Genomic DNA, 20,295 nt, shown 5'->3' with positions numbered 1-20,295 from the left:
TCTTCAAAATGCACCACGTGAAGAACCTGAACTTCTCGGCGCGTGTACCTGAACTTCACTCTGTTTTTCACGTGATTTTTTTGCTCGTAGGTCTCCATCCACTGCTCGTAACTCTCCATCCACTCACCGGAATTGAGCAAGTGATATACCAGTGGAAAGCTGTTGTACACACGCAATTTTCCCGTGTTGATCGTTTTTTCATACTCATGACTATTTTAAGAGTTTTTCATCTGAAATTCATTCACTATAGTAGTTGAACTTCCTGTTGTTTTCACGTTGAACTTCTGTGACGTATTTTCATTGGTAATTTTCTCATCCATTCGTCGGTGTTACACAAATGATATTTTTTGTACAAACCTCTCTCACAATAATTTTTTAACTTTCTCCGACGAAGGACTTGAAATTATAACAACAACAAATTTATCCTTTGTTTTTTTATTCTTTTTTAATACAAAATGCACACCGTGTAGTACATGAACTTCTGGCAGTTATCAATCTGAACTTCTCTTGGTTACGTGAAAATATATGAGTTTTTTTATGAATTTTTAAGCAGATTTTCTTAATCTTTTTATGAAATTTTGAAGCGCTCTATTATTAAAAGTTGAACTTCTTGTTATTTAATTTTTGAACTTCTTTTTCCCATTCTTTAATAACGAGGAAAATCTGAGTTTTCTATAATCATCAAAGTTCTCCATCTTTTTAATATGGACTTCCTGATTTTATTTCTTAATCTTTTTATGAAATTTTGAAGTGCTCTATTTTTAAAAGTTGAACTTCTTGTTTTTTATTTTTGAAGTTCTTGTTTCCATTCTTTAACAACTAGGAAAATCTGAGTTTTCTATAATCATCGAACTTCTCCATCTTTTTAATATGGACTTCCTCGTTTTATTTCTTAATCCTTTTACGAATTTTTGAAGTGCTCTATTTTTAAAAGTTGAACTTCTTGTTATTTAATTTTTGAACTTCTTGTTCTCCATTCTTTAATAACGAGGAAAATCTGAGTTTTCTTTAAAAATTTGGACCTTGCCTTTTTATTCATTTTTCTCATATTAAACACACGCCATGTAGGACATGAACATTTTCCATTTTTATTATTTGAATTTTTTTTTTGAAATCAAATTGCTCCAAAATAATAAACTGAACTTCTTCGTGGATTGAGAGAATTATTTTAAAACGCAAAAAAACAATTTCTTTTTTGTGTTTTCGAACATGGAAATACAAGGTGAACATCTCTCACAAGAATTTTTGAACTTCCCCGGACAGAGCACTTGAACTTCTAGCAGCATCTTTTTTAGACTTTATCTTTTTATTCTTTTTTTCTCATATGAAATGCACACCATGCAGTACATGAACTTCCGGGAGTTATCGTCTTTGTTTGGCTTTACTCACGGAAAAAATTCGAGTTTTTATGGACATCAAACCGCTCTAACTTTTTTAGTTTTTCCTTTTTATTTAATTTTAAACTTCTTCATTTACTTTGAACTTCTTAGAAAAAATAAATATATGATTTTTCTAGCTTTTTTTAGTTTTTTCTTTATTTTCTTTTTGTTTTTATTTAGTTTTTATTCTTTAGTAATGAGAAAACACCTGAGTTTTTTTTAACCTTTGTACTTCTCTCTTGTTTTACTTTGAACTTCTTAGAGAAAAATATGGTTTAAATAAGCAAACAGTTTTCTAGGTTTTCGAATTTGAACTTCTAGGTATTTTGACCTTCTCGGTTATTTCAAATTGAACTTCTAGTGTTTTCATATTTGAACTTCTAGGTTTTTTTTGAACTGAACTCCTCTGTTATTTTGAGTTAACCTTCTTGGTTTTGTAAGAAAAATTGAACTTCTCTATTATTTAAATTTGAACCTCTATGGGTATTTTAGAAACAGGGGAAAATCCAAGTTTTTAAATTTTGAATTACTCTACTTTTTTTAGTTTTGAACTTCTTGGTTTATTCTTTAGTAATGGGGAAAATCCAATTTTTGTAATAAACATCGAAACAATCTTTGTTACTTTAATTTGAACTTCTCGTATTCTTTTTATTATCTTTTCTACATTTATACATTATAATTCTGTAGTTTTCCTAGTGGAAGTTTTTTGTATGAAGTTCTAGTGGAATCAGAGTTGGAAAATATAGGCTTTTTAAAGTAGATCGTGACCACTAGGTAAAAAACATCACTTTTTCTTTCAACCACACACATTCTTTTATCAGTGAATAGTAAGACATGTTGTACCTTATCCTCTCACACATGACACATTCCTTATCCACACCGTCTAAACACACTCATTTTATCTCTTTCACCTCATGCTTTTGTCTTCTTGTCTGTACACCCAAATTAACAGCAACCAAAGCCAGTAGCAACTCGGTGCCATGCGTGGGGAAGATGACAGGGAACGCAACACACACAGCTATGAGGAGAGGCGTCAGGAAACCACGGAGCCCCGTGTGAGACAGCAATGAGAGACGTTGGGTGAAGGACGATGACAGGAGCAATGGAAGGTCTGTGAGAGATGCCCAAGCAGGTCACGCGTGAGGGTTGGCGAACATATAACAGATTGAATTTCGGAGGAGCTGCATTGCATCCTAGTCACCAGCACTACTCAGTACGGATCGAATTTTCTAATCAGTTAAAATAAACAATATTCCTGCCTTGAAGATGAACAAGAACATGAAGGTGTTTTTGACCTTCTCGAACAATCTGTGCAGTAAAAGATATGAAAGTTCAGAGACAAATGCCACTGCTGTTCTCCTTTTGTGTTCGCCGCCGTTCTCCTGATTACACATTAACACAAATCAATACAAATAATTATTCGCAGTGGTGTTTTGCAGCTGGCTGCTTATGCCTGTAAACACTTGAACTTCAGACATGAGTACCAAGTAGCAATCGGGAGGGGCAGAGCCAGAAGGGGAAGTTGCATGGAGGGAAAGAAGCGCCATGGGAGAAGACTACCGGCAAGGATGCGGGATGAGACGACGCGTGGCCACAGGAGAAGGCCGGCTGCAGGGCCGCCACAGGAGGCCGACGGCGGGTACGCGGGAGGAGACAGGCGGCGGGGTTGAAGGAGACCGGCGGAGGGACGACTGGAACCGTGGGCGGCTGTCCGAGGGGGCACTGGCCGTCCTCCTCTTCCACGGCAGCGCGTCGAGCCCCATGAGCCGTGCGACGACGCTGGGCGAGCCCACCACGCCAGGGGACGGTGGCGCCGCCGTTCTGATGTTGTCCTGCTGTCGTCGTCGCCCGAGATGACGCCACCCGCCGCGCCGAGGCCGTCGCTCCAGCTCTCGCCGCTGGACCTCAAGGACAGGGGAGGTGCGGCCGCGTCTTGGAGGCTGACGCACCTGTCGCTGGACAACCGTGTGGTGGTCGACGCCAGGGGGAAGCGGCGTCGCCCTGTCCAGCGGCATCGACATCTCCGACGGTGTCGCTGACCCCTGATTGATAGTCCAAGAAGCATCACCATTAATCGAGGAGCGAGGGGCAACAATGGAGAAAAATGGGAGCGGCGCGCGCGTATACGTACGCTGGCGTGTCGGCGGCGGTAGGTGGCCGGAGTCAGTTGGGGGTGGGCTGGTGCGAGGGGCACGGAGGCGCGTCCTAGGGCGGCTGCGCCGACGGTCGGCGGTGGGGTTGGGGCTGCGCCAGAAGGGAACAAGGGAGGCTGGGGTCGGGGTGGTTAGGGGCGGTGCCGGGGCCAGATCCGGGTGAGGGGGCTGTGCATGGCCGGATCCAGGCCGGGAGCAGGTCCAGCGCGGATGGAGGCCGCCGACAGCGGCCCTAGTGGAGGGCGGAGCGGGAGGTGGTGCACCGCGCGGTGGTGTGGGGGGACAGGGGAGTGAGTGGGTTCGGGACGGGTTTTCTAGGTTCGGGAACCTATATATATACGAGGAAGAAGTAGGTCGGTGGAGCAACGAGGGGCCCACGAAGTAGGTCGGTTAACAGGTTAGTCCCAAAAATAATATAAAAGTGTAAAATAAAGCTTGTTATCATCCAAAACAGATAATATAATAGCATGGAACAATCAAAAATTATAGATACGTTGGAGACGTATCATTGGGCTAGCCACGTTCGGATCTGTTGCCGAAGTACCAGTTCCTCCCATGGTGCCTGCTGCGGTAGAATCGAGAGCTGGCGCAGTGCCTTCCATGTAGACGGTGGTCCGATGGAGCGGCTCGTAATCGACTAGATCCAGCTCATCATCGGAGTAGCCCCCAAGTCTGCTGTCGCACAACGGGAGCATTGACTTAGTATCCCCGACCGATGACTCGCCGTCTGAGTAGAAAAGGGAGTCCCCACCAGATGCGGAATTGTCTGCAAGATCGACCCCCGGGGTGAAACCGGCGAAGACGTGGTTCCAACCATCTTGAACCCGATCGGGTTGCATGCGCCGAGCCGGCTCAATGATGTTGGTGCAGATGTCCAGCTTGGGTCCTGATTTGCTAATTTTACCGATGAAGACGTGGATCTTGCCAAAGGGGACCCGGTACCCGTACTCGATTGAGTTGGCCTCGGGGCCCCGGCCTGAATCGTTGACGTAGAGCTTGCCACGGCGACTCTTGGTCATGTGGCCGATTGCGTATCCCTCGATCCCTAGGAGTGCTCCCTCCAAGAACTCAACACCACAGAGAGATAGCCCCACGGTGGGCGCCAACTGTCATGGTTTTGTCATGGCAGATGTCCTCGGAAAAGGACTTAGTCGTGAGTCCATCTCAGCTAGGCGCTAGCTTAAACGAGGTTGATCAGAATCGAGAGACGAGAGTTTACCCCCAGGTTCGGCCCCTCTCGATCGAGGTAAAAGCCTATGTCCTGCTTGTCTGTTATTGATTGGGATATTGATTACAAGGGTATGACTTCACTAACCTAGTACTCGAGAGACTGTAACTTGTCCCCTTCTACCTCAGGGGCTCCCCTTTATATATAGGTTGAGGCTCTGAGTTTAAAATAGAGTATGGGTCGTATTCCAACTCGTGCCTTAATCTATTTCCTACTCATCGTATTCCCCAATTAAGGGAATTTCTATGATCTCCTTAGATGAGCCGACGTCCTAGGTGGGCCATGAGCCGACCTCCTTCATGAGTTACCTTTCGGGCCTTGAGCCTCTTGATCATCATGACCCATCTGTTGGGCCTATTCTTCAAGCTGCCATTGGAAAACCCGGCCCTGAACGGGCGGGTCATACCGTGGGGTTATATCCCCAACAGTGGGGGTGGTGGAAGCGATGGAGGAGGAGGTGGTGGTAGTAGTGGCGGTAACGGTGGAGGTATAGGGGGAGGAGGTGGCACCACTCAGAGTAATGGCGATGATGATGACATGAATGCCAGTGTTGGGGGAGGGAGGAGCAAAGGTACATGAAGAGGCGCATGGCAGCAATGACCATGGTACAGGTCGATGAATTAATCATAGTGGACGTAATAGTGAAATGATGAGGAGAGGTGGTGGCAATAGAAATATTACCAGTTGCTAGAGAGAGTGCAAATAGTTGTGGTGGTGGTGGCAATAGAAATATTACCAGTTGCTAGAGAGAGTGCAAATAGTTGTGGTTGTGGTGGCAATGCACAAGGCTAGCAGATGGGTGACCATGGCAGTGTTGCTAGCGACATTGGTGGTGACCTTGTTGGTATTCGAAGAAGATGTAGCACCAGTTACCGTGTCATACGGTCACCACAAAATTATTGTATAATGTTGAGTTGCCACAAAGTCACATGGAGATTCAAATAAGACATAAGGTTCATTTGGCACAAAAATTATATGACAAGTCGTGAATATTTTAAGTTTATATCGGATTGGCTTGAATGCGTGCGGAGAACATTACAATTATTGTGAGTACATGTGTCTGCTTCTATGATTGAACACTTTGTTGATATGGCTATCATTTCCTTATTTACTTTGAATATACCGACCTATATGTGGTCTCTAAGTGCAAGGAATCAATTGTTTTTTCCTTGCAAGGAAAGCTCTAGCAAGTACATGCATGTAGCAGTGCTCAGATGATTAGGTTCCTTGAGGCAAAATCAACCCGCCTGGGTTCAAGTTCTAGACTTGCATTTGTGGTTGCATTTTCCTGAATCTATTTCACGCCTTCCGACGACATGCATTCAGTGGGAGGAGACATTCCCGTCTACTACGGAGGCATCTGTAGTGACTTCATCAATTTCAAGATGATGTACCGACTCATTATCTCGGAGGCGTTCATAGGGATAGAGTATGCATGTGTGCGCACATTCATAGGGGTGAGCGTATGTGTGTATGTATGAGCATCTGCGTCTCTACTATGTTAAAAAAGTATGCATAATTTTGGCTCACAAATGTTTACAACTATAGCAAAGCTGCACCACGTAGCTTAACTAGACATCTAAAAAAGTTTGGTCCATATCTTCTAGATAGAAGTAATTATTGCCTTGGAATATATGATGCCAGTAATTACGTTTCAATTACCATGAATCACTGGTGGTCATCTAGTAACTGTGGTCAGTCCTGAATATATGGGACCGTATTTAATTCACATATAGCAAAAATGGTAGAACTTAATTCACACAACGAGCATGACCAATCGGTTTAATTGCGTACATATCTTTGTAATAAGTAATTTCAGTTCATCTATGCATTATGAGATATTTTAAGTATGTTACTTACTGATTTTTTTATAATAACTTGGTTACAATTGAACATACACATTTGAATAAGCATCCATATTTAGAACATATTTAAACTTGAAATTAATTTGGTAATGTATAGCTAGAATAAGCATATCCTGTTAATAAAGATTCATGTGCTCTTGAGAGATACCATTCTTTTATCGCATTTTTGGCTCGACTAACTACTATGAGCATTATATGTGTTAATTTCAAAAATATTGTGCTTTAATGATGCATTTATGAAGCACCTCCTTATCCTATCAACTCGCATTTAAAAGTGTCTCGATTGGCACACTGCATCTTCTTCGTCTTGGGCCTCTTGGCTGATCCTCCACTATAAATCTATCCACCCTTATTGCTTTCAACTCACCAAAACAAAGCAACTCTCCTTTGTCGCTTTATCCCTTTGTTGGAAATGGCTCGCAAGAAGGTGGCCCTCCGGTACATCCTCGATAAAAAAAGTCCCGATGCAGTACTTCAAAGAAGCAACGTGAGGGCCTGCATAAGAAGGCGAAGGAGTTGGCCATCTTATGCAATGCCAAGGCATGTGTGCCAGTGTATGGCTAGGGAGAGGAGGCACCATAGGTGGTCCCGTCCCATGCTAAGGCAGTGTCTATCTTGACCCAGTACAAGAATATGACGGAGGGTAAGTTCAAGAAGACGGTGAATCATGAAGGCTTTATCAGCCAACATTTTGACAAGCTCCAGGCCAAGGGCCACAAGTTCTAGGCCATCTGTGAAGACAACGAGACCAGAATCCTCCTACACAAGGCCATGCTCAGAAGCAACCTCTCGAGCCTTGATGGCCTCAACATCGAGGATCTCACCAATGTTGGCCGAAAGCTGGTGGTGATCCTCCATAGCATGGGGGAAAGCATCACAAAAATTAGCGGCCAACCACCTGTCCTACAACCCCAGGAGCCATACATCACCAACATCATGGACATGGGGTCTCCATCAATGTATCTTGCACCACCACCGGCTCCATACGTCACGGACTACATGCACACGGAGTCTCCATCAACTTACCAGGCACCACCACCAGCTCCATACATCACACAAAACATGGGCATGGGGTCTTTGACGATGTATCCGACTCCATCACCAGTTCCCTATGTCACGGGTGGCATGGATATGGGGCCTCCGACGATGTGTAGGGCCCCGCCGCAGCATCAAGAGGATTCACTTGACATGATGAGGTATAGAGGAGACCTCAATGCCCTAGTCTATAGTGGCTATAATTCTTGTGGCCGTAATGACACCGGCACAAGCACTGCCTTCCCTAGCGACGATATTAACCCAAAGAAGTCGCTTGAGGTGGGGTTCGGTTGGCAGTTCGGCGGCGCTGATCCTGAAGCGTCTTCTTCAAGTCCTTTCTTGCCAATGTAAGAAAGGAGAGGATATCCACATGCAATCCCATTATAATAAGAGACATTTAGTCTTGGTTGTGCTCTTTGAGCGAAAGCATATTTCACTTAGTCATTGGAATTGTTATTATGGATCTCTTCAATGGTTTGTTTGTTTGATCTCCATGATTTAGCTGGTCCTGACTTGTATGTTGTGCCTACTCTTTCTGTAAACATGCATGTTTTTGCAGACATACCTTTTTCAATGATAGTTTTTTTTTACTTTTGATGTCGCATCAAGTGATATAACCATGAAGAGTTCGCTCCTGGTTTCTGCATAGCTAGATGAACACAACCTATACAAAGCTACCATAGTTCAAGGAAAGTGAAAACACATGACATTGTTTGACACAAAAATAAGAAAAACTTCAAGATATTGAGGACCGATCCGATGACTACATCTTCATCCATGTTAGGTAAACAACTCCTTAATAAACACCGCTTCTAATGTGACATGCACATGCGGAACTATATCAAAAACACCTGGGTATTGGATGATAAGTGGGGGGACAAGAAAATAAGTCATGTTTGCTTCACCAAAACAACCAAAAAGTGGGAGTCCTCAGGTTTCCTCTAGACCTAGGATAGAACCTTAGAGCCCATAAATTTAGCACTAAATATATCATGCCATACCTCATCCATGGTAAGAAGTTTGAATAACTATTTATGGATAATATATATTTGGTGATTTCTCTCCATGCCAATCTCGAAGGCCTAATACCTTTGAAAATGGTTAATGATCTCCTTTGAATGTTCCAATCTATTATAACAAATATTCCGGTTTACTAAATGCCACTTTAGCACACTAGCAAAGCAATCCGCGAGGCATTCAGAGACCACTGGAAAGGCATATCCAACAAGAAATGGTAAAGGGGAAATGTAAAATGAGGTTCTCAATGGTCTCCTCAACAACATTACATAAGATGTAAGCGTAATTATTACTAACATAAATTGTGGCCGCTTTTGCATATTTTGCGTAATATGCCTATCGTAAAGAAGCAACCCCAAAAATACTTTCAACTCCATTTTGGCACTTCAAAGAAATACATCACGTAAAAAATCATACTAGAAAGCATATAGTTGGTAAGGAGATGTCATCCTCCATAGGGAAAATGCACCCCTTTCCAACTATTGACACACTTTATATTCGCTCCTACACGTGTTTCCACTCCTGCTGGTCTCGCACAGGTAGACACATTTCTATTATATGCAAAAAATCCTTTTTTTACTTGACCTCTAAAATTTTACATTTGACATTTTCTCTTATTATGGTATATAAGTAAATGGATGTGCAAAAGAGGCTAGAACAGAGGTAGGATGGCTTCAATGTCCAAGGCCTAACATGATGAGAATAGGATGGCAAATGGAGTGAGACAATACCCGTGATAATGGGATAAGGTGAATGAGTACAAAAGCCATACAAGATATGAATTATGGCTACAGCTGTAGATAACAAGGAGAAAAAGTGTATATACTTTGAGGTTACCAAGTGGTTCTATGTTTTGCAGTTTGCTAAATGATAGGTGGCATCCAATTCTAAACATGTAATCCTCCCATGTTTTACAAACGGCAAATGGGTCTGCCTAAAACATGGAGAAGGTAAGTGAGGGAGTCCTAGATTAGGGGGTCTCCGGACAGCCGGACTATATCCTTTGGCCGGACTGTTGGACTATGAAGATACAAGATTGAAGACTTCGTCTCGGGTGAGGATGGGACTCTACTTGGCGTGGAAGGCAAGCTAGGCAATACGGATATGTATATCTCCTCCTTTGTAACCGACCTTGTGTAACCCTAGCCCCCTCTGGTGTCTATATAAACCGGAGGGGTTTTAGTCCGTAGGACAACATACAATCATACCATAGGCTAGCTTCTAGGGTTTAGCCTCTTCGATCTCGTGGTAGATCAACTCTTGTAATACTCATATCATCAAGAATAAATCAAGCAGGACGTAGGGTTTTACCTCCATCAAGAGGGCCCGAACCTGGGTAAAACATCGTGTCCCCTGCCTCCTATTACCATCCGCCTTAGACGCACAGTTCGGGACCCCCTACCCGAGATCCGCCGGTTTTGACACCGACATTGGTGCTTTCATTGAGAGTTCCTCTGTGTCATCGCCATTAGGCTTGATGGCTCCTACGATCATCGATAGCGATGCAGTCCAGGGTGAGACTTTTCTCCCTGGACAGATCTTTGTTTTCAGCGGCTTCGCACTGCGGGCCAACTCGCTTGGCCATCTGGAGTAGATCGAAAGTTACGCCCCTGGCCACCAGGTCAGGTTTGGAAGCTTAAACTACACGGCCGATATCCGCGGAGACTTGATCTTCGATGGATTCGAGCCCCTGCCTTGTGCGCCGCGCGGTCACGATGAGTATGATTTAGCTGTACCATCGGACAGTGTTCGAGAAATCGCACCGGTGGCCTCTCCGACCCTCAATTCAGAGCCAGTTTCGCCATCCGTGGACGGGTGGATAGACCCCGCCACGGAGGTCGTATCCTCTGCGGCGATCGAGCCGAATATCGACCTTACCCTTCACGAGAGCCGTGTTGCCAAACTGTCGGATCCTTCTCCGGCCACGGACTCCGAACCGCCTGCGCCTGTTCCTGTCGAATCCGATCGGGCGCCGATCATGGAGTTTACCGCCGTGGATATTTTTCAGCACTCGCCCTTTGGCGACATACTGAACTCATTAAAGTCTCTCTCCTTGTCAGGAGAGGCCTGGCCGAACTATGTCCGGCAGGATTGGGATGCGGATGACGAATAAATTCGCCGCCCACCCACCACCCACTTAGTAGCCACTGTCGACGACTTAACCGACGTGCTCGACTTCAACTCCGAAGACATCGACGGCATGGTCGACGATGCAGGAGACGAAGAGGAACCACTGCCCACAGGGCACTGGACAGCCACCTCATCATATGATATATACATGGTGGATACACCCAAAGAAGGCAATGGCGACGAGACAATGGAGGATGACCCCTCCAAAAAGCAACCCAAGCGCCGGCGTCAGTGGCGCCGCTCTAAGTCCCGCCAAGGCAAAAGTGGTGATACCGGCACCGGAGATAATAGCACTCCGGATAGTGCCGAAGACAACAAAAATCCCCTCCAGCAAGATTTAGAGCAGGAGGATGAAGGATCCAACCCGCCTGAGAGAGCGGCAGATGGAGAGGCGGAGGATGATAATTACATGCCTCCCTCCAAAGACGAGGCAAGCCTCGAGATGACGAATTCGTCGTGCCAGAGGATCCCGCCGAACAAGAGCGCTTCAAGCGCCGGCTTATAGCCACGGCAAATAGCCTTAAGAAAAAGCAGCAGCAGCTTCAAGATGATCAAGATTTGCTAGCTGACAGATGGACTGAAGTCCTGGCGGCCGAGGAATATAAACTCGAACAACCCTCCAAGAGTTACCCAAAGTGCAGGTTGCTACCCCGACTGGAGGAGGAAGCACCGAAACCTACATCCCCGATGTATGACGCGGCTGATCGGCCACCTCGTGGCCGCGACAGAGAAACATTCCAGCCAAAAGCTCAGCCTGCACCCCGACGCCATTCAAATAAAAAGGCATGAGGAAATACGCCAGACCTACAAGACGTATTGGAGGACAAAGCAAAACATGCAAGATCGATATACGGATCACGAGGGCGCGCCACTATGCGAGACGATACAGTAAAAGTAAGTCCGGCCGGGCCGAACACAGTGGGCAAGACTCATTCGAGCTACGTCGCGACATAGCCCAGTACAGAGGCTCCGCACACCCCCTATGCTTCACAGACGAAGTAATGGATCATCAAATCCCAGAGGGTTTCAAACCCGTAAATATTGAATCATATGACGGCACAAAAGATCCTGCGATATGGATCGAGGATTTCCTCCTGCACATCCACATGGCCCACGGTGATGACCTACACGCCATCAAATACCTCCCACTAAAAATCAAAGGACCAACTCGGCATTGGCTCAACAGCTTGCCAGCAGAGTCCATTGGATGTTGGGAAGATCTGGAAGCCGCATTCCTCGACAACTTTCAGGGCACTTATGTGCGACCACCGGATGCCGATGACTTGAGCCACATAATTCAACAGCCAGAGGAATCGGCCAGGCAATTCTGGACATGGTTCCTAACAAAGAAAAATCAAATCGTCGACTGTCCGGATGCAGAGGCCCTAGCAGCTTTCAAGCACAACATCCGCGACGAGTGGCTAGCCCGGCACCTTGGTCAGGAAAAGTCGAAATCTATGGCAGCCCTCACGACACTCATGACCCGCTTTTGTGCGGGAGAAGATAGTTGGCTGGCTCGCAGTAATAACATATCAAAGAACCATGGTACTTCGGATACCAAGGACGGTAGTGGCAAGTCATGTCTCAACAAACATAAGCGCCACATTAACAGCGAAATACCGAGGATACGGCAGTCAATGCCGGATTCAAAGGCTCTAAACCCGGTCAGCGGAAAAAGCCATTCAAAAGAAGCACTCCAGGCCCGTCCAGTTTGGACCGTATACTCGATCGCTCGTGTCAAATACATGGCGCCCCCGACAAGCCAGCCAACCATACCAACAGGGATTGTTGGGTGTTCAAGCAGGCCAGCAAGTTAAATGCCGAAAACAAAGATAAGGGGTCACATAGCATGACGAGGAGGAGCCCCGGCAGCCGAACACCGGAGGACAGAAGAGGTTCCCCCCGCAAGTGCGGACGATGAACATGATATACGCAACCCACATCCCCAAGAGGGAGCGGAAGCGTGTGATCAGGGACGTATATGCGTTGGAGCCAGTCGCCCCAAAGTTCAACCCATGGTCCTCCTGTCCGATCACCTTCGATCGTAGGGACCACCCCACTAGTATCCGTCATGGCGGATTTGCCGCACTGGTCCTAGACCCAATCATTGACGGATTTCACCTCAGTCGAGTCCTTATGGATGGTGGCAGCAGCCTGAACCTGCTTTATCAGGACACAATGCGCAAAATGGGTATACACCCCTCAAGGATCAAACCCACTAAAACAACCTTTAAAGGCGTCATACCAGGTGTAGAGACCCATTGCACAGGCTCAGTAACACTGGAATTGGTCTTCGGATCTCCGGATAACTTCCGAAGCGAAGAGTTAATCTTCAACATAGTCCCGTTCTGCAGTGGCTACCATGGACTGCTCGGGCGAACCACATTTGCAAGATTCAATGCGGTACCGCAGTATGCATATCTCAAGCTCAAGATGCCAGGACCTCGGGGGGTCATCATAGTCAATGGAAACACAGAGCGCTCTCTCCGCACGGAGGAGCACACTGCGGCCCTCGCTGCAGAAGCGCAAAGCAGCCTCTTAAGGCAATCCACTAGTTCGGCGATTAAGGACCCGGACACCTTCAAGCGCGCCCAGAGTAATCGGCAACAGGACCACCTGGCATGTTCCGAGCTCGCATAGCAATGCGGGCCCCACCCCGGTCCCAGCCAAACGGCGAAATCTGTGCCACGCGTACATAATTACGCATTAAAAATAATATGGGCACAGGCAGGGAGGGGGGCAGGACTGCGACACGCTCCAAGTCACGGCCTAAACCACACTAGGGGCTTCCCACTTTGTTATTTTTTTCTCTTTCAGGACTTTAATCTTTGGAAACCCTGTCCGGCAGCATGATTGTCGAACACATGATGCAGCAACCAAGGAGGCAGAAAGCTACGTCACACCACGGAACTCCCAGGTGGATTACGATAACGAGTGAAATATTTGCTTTAATACTATTCCTCAGCTTGCCCTTGGAAGGGACATGTCAAACAGTCCTACTTTTTGCTTATCGCACTACTTGTATCATTCTGCTTTAACGCACCTTTTATAAAAACAATGCATAGCATTAAGACTATTATTGCATTCTTCCTTTATATATATATATATATATATGTTCATTCACGACATCTAGCACCCGTACACTATGGTACGGCCAATACGCCAGGGGCTTAAGCATACCCCATAATACGGCGTGAGAAGTCCGAACACTTTCGACAGTGCGGCACCCCGAACTTATAGCATTATATGCATCAGCTCCAAATCATGTCTTGGGTCAATAGTTGGGTTTGCCCGGCTCCCATGTTTTGTTACCTTACGTTCCGCTATATCGGCTAAGGTAGCACTGGGAGAACTACTGCGATTGTGCCCCGGTTCTGCTATGCTAAGCACCTCAGTAGAGAAAGCTAAAACTGACTGTCATGATAAGGCGAGAGACTAGTCGCTGTTCGAGAGGTTTCGAGTCCCTAAAGACTTATGCCGCTTAGAGCGAGGAGTTGGGCCTGTCCGGCTTAAGGCGTGTATCGCGCCCCGAATTCGGCCTTCCGAATACTAGGGGCTTCGCTGAAATTTAAAATTATATAATTCTATGGCTAAGTGAGAGTGATAACGCATTATAGTCCAATTGCCTTGTTCGTTGTGCCGAGCACCTCCCTCGAAGGACCCAAAATGGGAACAAGAGTGCTCAGGTTTATCCTGAACATCCCAGCACTCGTGGCGTGGGGGCAGAAGCCGACGAGTAGCCATCTCTTAGATTTGATAAACAGCCAAACAGAAGGTAATATTTTAAATTCAAACAAGCGTTGCATAGCGCATATGAACAAGTTTTCATAATACAGGATCACACGAGCAAGTTTACTCAAATATTACATCTTTCGTACACTCGTCCGCTACGAGACGGGCACCCTTCAGGACACCCTCATAGTACATCTCAGGGTGGCGATGCTCCTTGCCCAGCGGTGGCCCTTCCTTCACCAGCTTCACGGCGTCCATCTTGGCCCATTGCACCTTTACACGGGCGAAAGCCCGGCGTGCACCTTCGATGCAGACGGACCGCTTGATGACTTCCAGCCGTGGGCAGGCATCCACAAGCCGCCTCACCAGGCCGAAGTAGGTGTTGGGAAGGGTGTCGCCAGGCCACATCCGGACTATAAAGCCCTTCATGGTCTGTTCGGCCGCCTTGTGCAGCTTGACCAGTTGCTTCAGCTGGTCTCTCAGAGGCACTGGGTGTTCGGTCCCAGTATACTGAGACCAGAACAGCTTCTCCGTTGAGCTTCCCTCCTCGGCCTGGTAAAATTGTGCGGCATCCGACACGCTGCAGGGCAAATCTGCGAATGCTCCTGGAGAGCTCCGGATTCGGGTAAGTAACAAGTAATTTACTTTCACATGCTTGCTTTGCATATAGAATACCTTACCCGCCGCTATCTTCTTCATTGCATCAATCTCCTGGAGGGCCTTTTGGGCTTCGGCCTTGGCATTCTTTGCGCTCTCGAGGGCCGCGGCAAGCTCGGACTCTCGCGTCTTCAAGTCAAGCTCCAACGCCTCGTGCTTCGTCACGAGAGCGTGGAGCTCTTGCTGCACCTCGCCCACCCGAGCTTCCTGCCTTTCCTGCTCGATGCGCTCCTTGGCCGCTTTGTTTTCGGCCTCGGACAGTGCTTGCTTCAGGGTCGCCACCTCGGTTGTGGCCCCTGGAAAATTTACGATGATCCTGTCATTTTCCAATCGCATTGTTTTTATATATATCCATAGACTGGGTACTACTTACCTTTATTCTCCTCGAGCTGCCTCTTGGCAAGGCCGAGCTCGTCCTTGGACCCTTTAAGGTCCTGCTTCAGTGCGGCGACCTCCGCCGTCAGTGCGGCAGAGGCCAGCAGCGAAGCCTGCATACGCATATAGACATACTTATATTAGACTCCTGCGATATTGTTTGATCCTCTGTTCGACTTTTCTTTGTGAACACCGAACAGAGCATCAGGGGCTACTGTCTATGCGGTAATATTTTTCCTATATTTCAAAAACCTACCTTAAAGCCTGTTAGAAGGCTGGCACAGGCTTCAGTCAGTCCGCTCTTGGCGGACTGAACCTTCTGGACCACCGCACTCATAATAGTGCGGTGCTCTTCGTCGATGGAAGCGCTGCGAAGCGCTCCCAGCAGACTGTCCGGTGCCTCTGGATGGACAGAGGTCACCGGCACAGGCGTCTTGCCCCTTTTCGAAGGAGGCTGCCTGCCTGAGTCCGGAACCACTGGAGGTTCCGGCGCGGTGTTCGGCTGAGGGCCGAACTCGGAGCCCTCGGGAGCCTTGCTCCCTCTGCTCCCGGAATCCATAAGGTCGCCTTGAGGTGCCTCCGGGACTGTCTCCCCTCGACCCGGTGCCTCTTGAGACAACAACTCGGCGTTGTCTATAGGGCAAGGGGAGGTGGCGGTCGGAAGTGGATCGCTATCCATATCCGACGAGCCCAGGGAGCCATCCAAAGATACGTCGATTCGGGCTCGTGGCGGTCTGCATAATCATAATTCTGCGTTAGGAGAAGCAGTGCGACAAAGGTATGCTATGAGTTATTCTGGCATCCGAATACTTACGACTTCGCCAGGGGCTTGGCCCTGAGCAGCCACTCGTCTTCGCCTTCGGTGGCGGTGGTGGAGTAGTCCAGAAGGAGAGTCCTTCCCTTCTTGGACCATTCGCCCCCCCCCCGGTTGGGGCGGCCTTCCTTTTCTTGTCTCCCCCGACTGGAGGGGGAGCATCTTCATCTTCCTCCTCGTCTTCAGGGGAGGAGTGCGTCGCGGAGTTATCGGACGATGAGTCCGATAACACCTGGCGTCGGGAACTCTTTCGGGTTCCCTTGGCCTTCTTGGTCTTCTCCGGCACCTTGTATGGAGCCGGATTCAGCATCTCCGTCAGGAGAGCGTCCGCAGTGTCTTCGGGCAGAGGGGCCGGATAGTTAATCTGCCCCGATGTTTCCACCCAGTCCTGTCAAAGGCATGGAGTTCAGACCCCGCACATGGTTAAGCCAGGGGAAGTAAATATCCTACCAGATGTATAGAACTCACCGAATGCGCAGGGCGCTTTGTGCTTAGCCCGCGGTCCTCGATGAGAGAGGGAGGGACCTCGACACCCTTGAACAAAACCCTCCAGACGTCCTTGTGCGTCATGTCGAAGAGCTCGCTCAGAGTCTGGTGCTGGGCCGGGTCGAACTCCCACAAGTTGAAATCCCGTTGTTGACACGGGAGGATCCGGCGGATGAGCATGACCTGGACTATGTTGACAAGCTTGAGCTTCTTGCCTACCATATTCCGGATACATTTCTGGAGTCCGTCCAGCTCCACCGATGAACCCCAGGAAAGGCCCTTCTCTTTCCAGGAGGTGAGCCGCGTGGGGATTCCGGATCGAAACTCAGGGGCAGCCACCCAGTTGGTGTCGCGCGGCTCGGTGATGTAGAACCATGCCGATTGCCACCCCTTTATGGTCTCCACAAAGGAGCCTTCAAGCCATATAACATTGGGCATCTTGCCCACCATGGCCCCGCCGCATTCTACTTGTTGGCCTCCCACCACCTTCGGCTTGAAATTAAAGGTCTTCAGCCACAGGCCGAAGTGGGGACGGATGTGGAGGAAAGCCTCACACACGATGATGAACGCTGAAATGTTGAGGATGAAGTTCGGGGCCAGATCATGGAAGTCCAGCCTGTAGTAGAACATGAGACCACAGACGAATGGATGAAGGGGAAACCCCAGTCCGCGGAAGAAGTGGTGGAGGAAAACTACCCTCTCGTGAGGTTCGGGGGTAGGAACGATCTGCCCCGCAGCGGGCAGCCGATGCGCGATATTCACGGCTAAGTATCCGGCTCCACGCAGCTTCTTGATGTGTCCCTCCGTAACGGAGGAAGCCATCCATTTGCCTCCCGCTCCGGACATGATTGGAGAAGGTTGAGGGGAAGGATGTGGACTTGGGCGTTGGAGCTCGAGTGCGCAAGAATGGATGAGCAAGGAAGAAGAAGGCGTGGGTAGAAAAAGGTTAAACCTTGTCCCTTTATAAGGGCGGCCGAAACTATGCGCCCCCACTAGCCTGGTAAAACTCGCTTATCCCCCAAGCGCCGTAATCGATGGCGTGGTTGGGTTACCCATGCCCGTATTGATGAGAATCCTGTAATAAGGGGGACACGATCTCTGCTTTGACAAGACATGTCAAGAAACTGCCTCGCGTTATGTGCGGGGCTCGTTAAAGGAAACGGTTTGAATAATCACTGGGCCATGGCATAACGTCATGTTGCCAAAACGTGTCAGCAGATTAGATTTTTGGAAATATTATTCTCTCTACAGTGGTATGTGGAACTTATTTTGCAGGATCGGACACTATCCTTGTATTCAAATTCTTCCGTGGTGTATTCGGAGGAGGAACCCACCTTGCAATGCCGAATACAATACTGCGCGACGGACTCATCGTCATTGAAGCCTGGTTCAGGGGCTACTGAGGGAGTCATGGATTAGGGGGTCTCCGGACAGCCGGACTATATCCTTTGGCCGGACTGTTGGACTATGAAGATACAAGATTGAAGGCTTTGTCTCGTGTCCGGATGGGACTCTACTTGGCGTGGAAGGCAAGCTAGGCAATACGGATATGTATATCTCCTCCTTTGTAACCGACCTTGTGTAACCCTAGCCCCCTCTGGTGTTTATATAAACTGGAGGGGTTTTAGTTCGTAGGACAACATACAATCATACCATAGGCTAGCTTCTAGGGTTTAGCCTCTCCGATCTCGTGGTAGATCAACTCTTCTAATACTCATATCATCAAGAATAAATCAAGCAGGACGTAGGGTTTTACCTCCATCAAGAGGGCCTGAACCTGGGTAAAACATCATGTCCCCTGCCTCCTGTTACCATCCGCCTTAGACACACAATTCGGGACCCCTTACCCGAGATCCGCCGGTTTTGACACTGACAGTAAGTGTGGTGGTTCACATGTTTTTTGGGGGATCATGACAACAGAGTGGATAAATGAAGTTATAGTGGCATTCAAAATGATTTCAAAATTCAAGTTATGTGGAAATTTAAGGACATACATCAAGGCTATATATATATATATGTGACAGAAACAGAAGAAAAGTATGATCGGCTTAATGTTGATTCACTGCTAGAGGCAAGGGAATAGAAAAATCAAGCATAGTAATTGCGCGCTATACGTGTCGTTCTGTGCCTAGAATCATGCATCAATAATGTGGTACATGTTACTTATAACTGAACTTTATTTCATATTTAACATGCTACATTCCACATCTGAATATTGAAATGGCAGGAACATGATGAGGGGAGTGAGGGCACATTTCATACGTTAACGAGTGTTACAATATTGAGAGGAATTATTGCAAAGATCTAGGTGACTAATAAATAAATGATAGGCGACATAACTTGTTGGCGGTAACGGGACAAGTCAATACGTCTAGTTAATTTGACCTACACCGGATGGACGAAAAATTGGACGACAGATGAAACTATGTACTTCTTTTGTAAAATATGACGATGGGCCAAACCAAGAATATCACCTCCCTTTATTAGTGTGTGTGTGTGTGTCTGTCTGTCTATATACATATATATATATATATAGATCTTGTAAATTGATAGTTGATGTCTACTATGGAACTTTATTCTTATAGACTCGTGTTGGGCCTCGAAGCGCAGAGTTTTGTACGACAGTAGCAATTTTCCCTCAAGTGGATGACCTAAGGTTTATCAATCCGTGGGAGGCATAGGGTGAAGATGGTCTCTCTCAAACAACCCTGCAACCAAATAACAAAGAGTCTCTTGTGTCCCCAACACACCAAATACAATGGTAAATTGTATAGGTGCACTAGTTCGGCGAAGAGATAGTGATAAAAGTGTAGTAACGATAGTAGATATTGATTTTTCTAATAGTAACAATAAAAAACAGCAAGATAGCAATTGATAAAACGGAGCACAAATGGTATTGCAATGCTTGAAAATAAGGCCTAGGGTCGGTACTTTCACTAGTGCAATCTCTCAACAATGCTAATATAATTGGATCATATAACCATCCCTCAACGTGCGATGAAGAATCACTCCAAAGTTCATATCTAGCAGAGAACATAAGAAGAAATCGTTTGTAGGGTACGAAACCACCTCGAAGCTATTCTTTCCGATCGATCTATCCAAGAGTTCGTACTAAAATAACACCAAATAATTTCAGGTTCATAATACTAAATCCAACACAAAGAACCTCAAAGAGTGCCCCAAGATTTCTACCGGAGAAACAAATACAAGAATGTGCATCAACCCCTGTGCGTAGATTACCCCAATGTCACCTCGGGAATCCGCGAGTTGAGTGCCAAAACATATATCAAGTGAATCAAAATAATACTCCATTGTAATCACGGGTATTCATATGCAAGACATATATCAAGTGCTCTCAAATCCATAAAAGTATTGAACCCGATAAAACGAAATCTCAAAGGGAAACTCAATTCATCACAACAAG

The 20,295-nt window shown here is 47.0% G+C and overlaps 2 pseudogenes; one reads left to right on the top strand and one right to left on the bottom strand.

The window, feature by feature from the left end:
• Positions 1-2,849: 2,849 nt before the first annotated feature.
• Positions 2,850-3,400, bottom strand: LOC147984174 (uncharacterized; annotated as a pseudogene).
• Positions 3,401-7,037: 3,637 nt separating this feature from the next.
• On the top strand, positions 7,038-8,011 carry LOC147984173 (agamous-like MADS-box protein AGL80; annotated as a pseudogene).
• The last annotated feature ends 12,284 nt before the right edge of the window (positions 8,012-20,295 follow it).

This window comes from Triticum urartu, chromosome 2A (genome assembly GCF_056163025.1).
Source record: "Triticum urartu cultivar PI428250 chromosome 2A, HENAU_Tu73, whole genome shotgun sequence".
Taxonomy (NCBI): domain Eukaryota; kingdom Viridiplantae; phylum Streptophyta; class Magnoliopsida; order Poales; family Poaceae; genus Triticum; species Triticum urartu.
This window is presented reverse-complemented; position numbering and strand designations above follow the sequence as displayed.